General features: G+C 48.4%; 4 pseudogenes; all 4 read right to left on the bottom strand.

Annotated features, from left to right (window-relative positions):
• Positions 1-341: 341 nt before the first annotated feature.
• Positions 342-460, bottom strand: LOC143947189 (5S ribosomal RNA; annotated as a pseudogene).
• Positions 461-782: 322 nt separating this feature from the next.
• On the bottom strand, positions 783-901 carry LOC143948307 (5S ribosomal RNA; annotated as a pseudogene).
• Positions 902-4,427: 3,526 nt separating this feature from the next.
• On the bottom strand, positions 4,428-4,546 carry LOC143949187 (5S ribosomal RNA; annotated as a pseudogene).
• A 666-nt stretch (positions 4,547-5,212) lies between these two features.
• On the bottom strand, positions 5,213-5,331 carry LOC143949941 (5S ribosomal RNA; annotated as a pseudogene).
• Between the last annotated feature and the right edge of the window lie 682 nt (positions 5,332-6,013).

Below are 6,013 nucleotides of genomic sequence, written 5' to 3' on the forward strand. Positions count from 1 at the left end.
TTAACTCAAAAAAGGGAAAAGAAAATGGTATGTTCCGACCCCATTTGACTACTACACAATACTCTTCCCCTATCTATGGATATCTAAACTCTTCGAGGGTAGCAGGGCTAGTATCAATACTATTTTAAGTGATAGAGGATCCCAACGAGATGGAGCTTTAATCTCATCTTGATATGACCGCAAAGCTGTACACGTGCTATTCTCCTCAGACTTCTTACCATTGGCTCTGATATCCATGCAATATGATCGTTTGTTTGTAACTATTTGTATCACACATTCTGTGAAGTTGCCTTTGCATTGTATGTCGCATACTACTAAATAAAAAAAAAAAAAAACACAGAAGCCTATGGCACCTGGTATTCCCAGGCGGTCTCCCATCCAGGTACTAACCAGGCCCGACACTGTTTAGCATCCGAGATCAGACGAGATTGGGCGCTTTCAGGGTGATGGGGCCGTAGGTGATCTCTTCGGGCACTCTCAACCCTCTTGACAAATGCCAAGATGGTCACCTTGGGAAACAAGTGAAAAAAAAACAGGTCAATGTCAACAACATAAAAAGAAGAATACGGCACCTGGTATTCCAACGCCATCTCCCATCCAGGTACTAACTAGGCCCAACCCTTCTTAGCCTCAGAAAAGAGAAGAGATAGGGCTCTTTCAGGGTGATGCTGCTGTAAGCGATCTCTTTGGGCACTCTCAACCCTCTTGACAAATGCCAAGATGGTCACCTTGGGAAACAAGCAAAAAAAAGAAAACGAATCAACGCCAACAACATAAAAAGAAGCCTACAATAACTGGTAATCCCAGGTGGTCTCCCATCCAGGTACTAACCAGGCACGACTCTTCTTAGCCTCCAAGATCAGACGAGATTGGGTGCTTTCAGAGTGATGTGGCCATAGGCAATCTCTTCAGGCACTCTCAACCCTCTTGACAAACCCCAAGATGGTCACTTTGGGAAATAAGCGAAAAAAAAACAGGTCAACGCCAACAACATAAAAAGAAGTCTACGACACCTGGTATTCCCAGGCGTTCTCCAATCCAGGTACTAACAAGGCCCGACTCTATTAGCCTCCAACATCAAACGAGATCGGGTGCTTTCAGGGTGATGTGCCCGTAGGCAATCTCTTCAGGCACTTTCAACCCTCTTGACAAACGCCAAGATGGTCACCTTGGGAAACAAGCAAAAAAATAAAAATAAGTCGGAAGCTAGAGACAATACGGCCCGAGTCCTCAATTTAATCCATGCAGCGCATGTACAGGGAAGGCCCTTGCTTATGTTGTCAACGGACGCGGAGAAGGCCTTTGACAGGGTGGCCTGGCACTTTATGCAGGCCACCCTGGAACATATAGGTCTTGGCCCCAACATGATGAGCTGGGTAATGTCGCTTTACTCCACGCCATCGGCAGCGGTACGGGTGACCGAGTGGTGCTCGGACTCTTTCCCCATCACTAATGGGACGAGGCAGGGGTGCCCTCTGTCTCCCCTAATTTTAATTCTGACACTGGAACCACTTATGTGTCACGTTTGGAATGACCCGAATATTACTGGCATATCCAAACCCTCGGCACACCACAAAATTGCGGCGTACGCTGACGATCTAATTTTTTCCGTCTCCAATCCACACATTTTGCTTCCCAAAATACTTGCGTCTCTACAGCGACACGGCAGCCTATATGTATTGAATATATCGGTTCCGGATGGTGAGGCCAAGAGGCTCCGCTCCTCTTTTCCATTCTACTGGGCTGAAAAATCTATACGTTAACTGGGCGTTGACATCGCAGCGGATTTAGCGCAATTGTACCTGCTTAATTTTGTCCCTCTCCTGGATAGACTGAAATCTGATTTGGGAAACTGGCATGCTTTAACACTGACCTGGTTCGGGCGCTGTAATGCATTCAAAATGATGGCCCTCCCTCGGATCTTATACATGTTCCAGACATTACCGATCCGGTTACCCCCAATTTTTTTCAGACAACTGCAGCTGCTGCTCCGGGACTTTATTTGGGCGCGCAAACCGCCCAGAGCCCATTTGCAATTGCTTGCCAGACCAAAGGACAAGGGGGGTCTGGGTCTCCCAGATCTCAGACAATACTATAGAGTGACTCTGCTAGCGAGAGTCGTTGATTGGCATTGTAATGGCCCACACAAGCAGTGGGTGGAGATGGAGATTGAGGATGGATCCATTCCCCTATTGACCTCCCCGTGGCTCCTGTCCTCCCTACCAAAAGACCTCAGAGGTCACCCCGTAGTGGGAGCTACGTTGGCTGTTGTGCGGAGGTTGTTCCGCTGCACACACATTGCTCCCCTGCCATCACCAATGACTCCGGTTATAGGTAATCCAGACTTCCCACCGGGATTTACCAACAAGAAACTGCGACAGTTGACAGTGGTGGGGAAACAGCGTCTGGGAGAGGTGTGGCCCACGGGAGGGCTCCCGACCACGCAAACTGTTGCCGAGCTTTCTGACCGTCCGCTTGACTTGTTTAGTGCTTATCAACTTCGTCACTTTCTTCTGGCCATACAAAGGGCCCCCTACACTCCTAGAGACCTGACACCCTATGAATCCATCTGTCACAAAAGGGAACCTGTGCGACACACCCTCTCCCTCCTGTACAACCTATTGAGTAGTCAGGAGGAGGAGTCAACCCCCACCATTTATCCACAAATGGGAGAAGGACTTTGGCATCACATTTACCCCACAACAGATAGGGAAGATCCTGACCTTAGTACATAAAGCTTCCATCGCAAACCAATATCACGATACAAGATAGTCTCACGCTGGTATAGAGTCCCATACCTTCTGAATAAAATGGATAGATCGATCCCGGATGTTTGTTGGAGGTGAAATTCAGATATGGGGACCATGGGACACCTTTTCTGGGCATGCCCGACCTTGAGGAACTTTTGGGTTCCCAGTAGTGTGCCTTCTACACTTGACCGAACAGCCTGTTCGAAAATACAAAAAAACCCTCACGATGCACCTCCTGAATGCCGCCCGGGCCTGCATTCCCGCACTGTGGAGGCAGCCTCAGCCCCCATCCAAGGTGCTGTGGTATTCCAAAGTCAATCATATTCTCCGGATGGAAGAATTGACCGCCACCCTTCACAACACTGAAGAGGCATTTAGTGTTACATGGAGGCCCTGGAGGTATTTTACTGTTACGCGAGACTACATTCGGGAGGTGAGCAGTGCCTCCGTCCCAGAAAACGACTGAACATCTAACGTTTACCTACGTAGGCCATGTCTGCCCTGGGTGGCATTCCCCCCCTCCCTTTTTGTCTTTATTTTTCTTTTTTTTCCCCGCCGCCATCCCCCCACCTCCTCTCTCTCCGTCTTTGCACTCTCTTCTTCCCCCGTCCTCCCTTTTGACTATGCCTTGTCTCCTTACTAGCCTTCGGGACCCAGAAGAACCCCAGGGTTCTGGACATGACCGGCTCATATTTTACTCTGGTTCATGTAGGTCATAATAAGCTGGCTCGCTGTGGTCCCAGTTGTTCTCCATGATTACATTTGTCCGAACGGAGTTGCACTAGTTATACTGTACTACATGTCGGAGGTGGGGTTTCTCTATTTTCTGCATGAAACTGTAGGACTCCCCTCTGAGAACCCAGAGTTATTTGGCTGCCTATTTTTTGTTAGCATGTAATTGTGACCCTGGCTCATGCTGTATGGTTGACTGTTATATTTATGTTGTTCTACTCAATAAAAGAATAATAAAAATTAAAAAAATAAGTCAATGTCAACAACTTAAAACTAAAGCCTATGGCATCGAGAAATCCCAGGCGGTCTCCCATCCATGTACTAACCATGTCCCAACCCTGCTTAGCCTCTGAGATCAAATGCACGCTCAACCCTCTTGACAAACGCCAAGATGGTCACCTTGGGAAACAAACAAAAAAAACAAGTCAACGCCAACAACATAAAAAGAAGCCTGCGGCATCTGGAAAACCCAGGCGGTCTCCCATCCAGGTACAAACCAGGCCCAACCCTGCTTAGCCTCTGAGACCAAACGAGATTGGGCGCTTTCAGGGTGTTGTGCCCGTAGGCAATTTCTTTGTGCACTCTCAACCCTCTTGACAAATGCCAAGATGGTCACCTTGGGAAACAAGGGAAAAAAAACAGGTCAAAGCCAACAACATAAAAAGAAGCCTACGGCATCCGGAATTCCCAGGCGATCTCCCAATCAAGACACTAACCAGGCCAGATCCTTCTATGTCACCTGGTCTTCCCAGGCAGTCTCCCATTCAGGTACTAACCAGGCCTGATGCTGCTAAGCCTCTGAAATCAGACGAGATCGGGTGCTTTCAGGGTGATGTGGCCGTAAGCGTTCTCTTCAAGACACGCCCAACCCTCTTGACAAACGCCAAGATGGTCGCCTTGAGAAACAAGCGAAAAAAACAGTTCAAAGCCAACAACAAAAAAAGAAGCCTATGGCACCTGGTATTTCCAGGCGGTCTCCCATCCAGGTACTAACCAGGCCCGACACTGTTTAGCCTCTGAGATCAGATGAGATTGGGCGCTTTCAGGGTGATGGGGCCGTAGATGATCTCTTTGGGCACTTTCAACCCTCTTGTTAAACGCCAAGATGGTCACCTTGGGAAACAAGCGAAAATAAACAGGTAAACGCCAACAACATAAAAAGAAGCCTACGGCACCTGGTATTCACAGATGGTCTCCCATACAGGTATTAACCAGGCCGTACACTGCTAGGCCTCCGAGATCAGATGAGATTGTGCGCTTTCAGGGTGATGTGGCCATAGGTGTTCTATTTAGACACTCTCAACCCTCTTGACAAATACCAAGATGGTTATCTTGGGAAACAAGTGAAAAAAAAAAGGTCAACGCCAACAACATAGACCCTGGCGGTCTCCCATCTGACCCAGACCCTGCTTAGACTCTGAGATCGGGCGCTTTCAGGGTGATGTGACCTCAGGCGAATGCTTTGGGACATACTCAAAACTCTTGACTGATGCTAAAATGGTCACCTTGGGAAACAAGCGAAAGAAAAACAGGTCAAAGCCAACAATATAAAAAGATTCCTACGGACCCTGCTTAGCCTCTGAGATCAGATGAGATCGGGCGCTTTCAGGGGAATGTGGCCGTAGGAGATTTCTTTGGGCTCTCTCAGCCCTCTTGACAAATGCCAAGATGATCACCTTGGGAAACAAGCGGAAAAAAAAAAACATGTCAACGCCAACAACATAAAAAGAATCCTACGGCACCTGGTATTCCCAGTTGGTCTCCCATCCAGTTACTAATCAGGCCCGACAATGCTTAGCCTCCGAGATCAGACAAGATCAAGCACTTTCAAGGTGATGGGGCCATAGGCGATCTCTTCGGGCACTCTCAACCATCTTGACAAACGCCAACATGGTCATCTTGGGAAACAAGCAAAAAAAAACAAGTCATTGCCAACATTGGAGGCTAAGCAGGGTTGGGCAATCAGTTTCCTTGCCTGAAATAGGCATCTCAGAACTGCCATCTGGCTACTTCCCGGGTTTCCAACTCCTTCAACTAATCCCAGGAGACAATACTTCGCCTCCATCCTGGTGGAGGTTCCAACCACCCGATCAATGGTTCCTGTCACCTCTGTCCAGTAGCGGATCAATTTTGGGCCTCTCCAAAACATGTGCATCATGTCTCCCCCCATGTTCCCGCACCGGGGGCAACTTGCGTCCGGCCGTTCGGCCAAACTGAAAAAGTTTACGAGGAGCATAATAGGTTCTATATAATAAGAACAGATGTGACATCCTGTGTGAGGAGAGCCACAATTCACCACAGGCAGGATTCCTGTGGCCAATTATAGCTCGGGGGGTTTAGTACACACCCCACACTATATAAGGCCGCCAGCACGGCGGCCTTGTATAGTGTGTTGCGGTGGTCAGGGAAAGAGGACGATAGGCAGGGACAGTGTCTTTACTGCTTGGGAACCTAGCACTGTTACAGTGGGTGTTATGTGCCTCCTGCACAGTACACACCTGAAGCTACCCTTTATTACTGGTGTTCAATTT

The sequence above is a fragment of the Lithobates pipiens genome, unplaced genomic scaffold (genome assembly GCF_037356315.1).
Source record: "Lithobates pipiens isolate NorthernLeopardFrog02 unplaced genomic scaffold, aLitPip1_a1.2 Scaffold_30, whole genome shotgun sequence".
Taxonomy (NCBI): domain Eukaryota; kingdom Metazoa; phylum Chordata; class Amphibia; order Anura; family Ranidae; genus Lithobates; species Lithobates pipiens.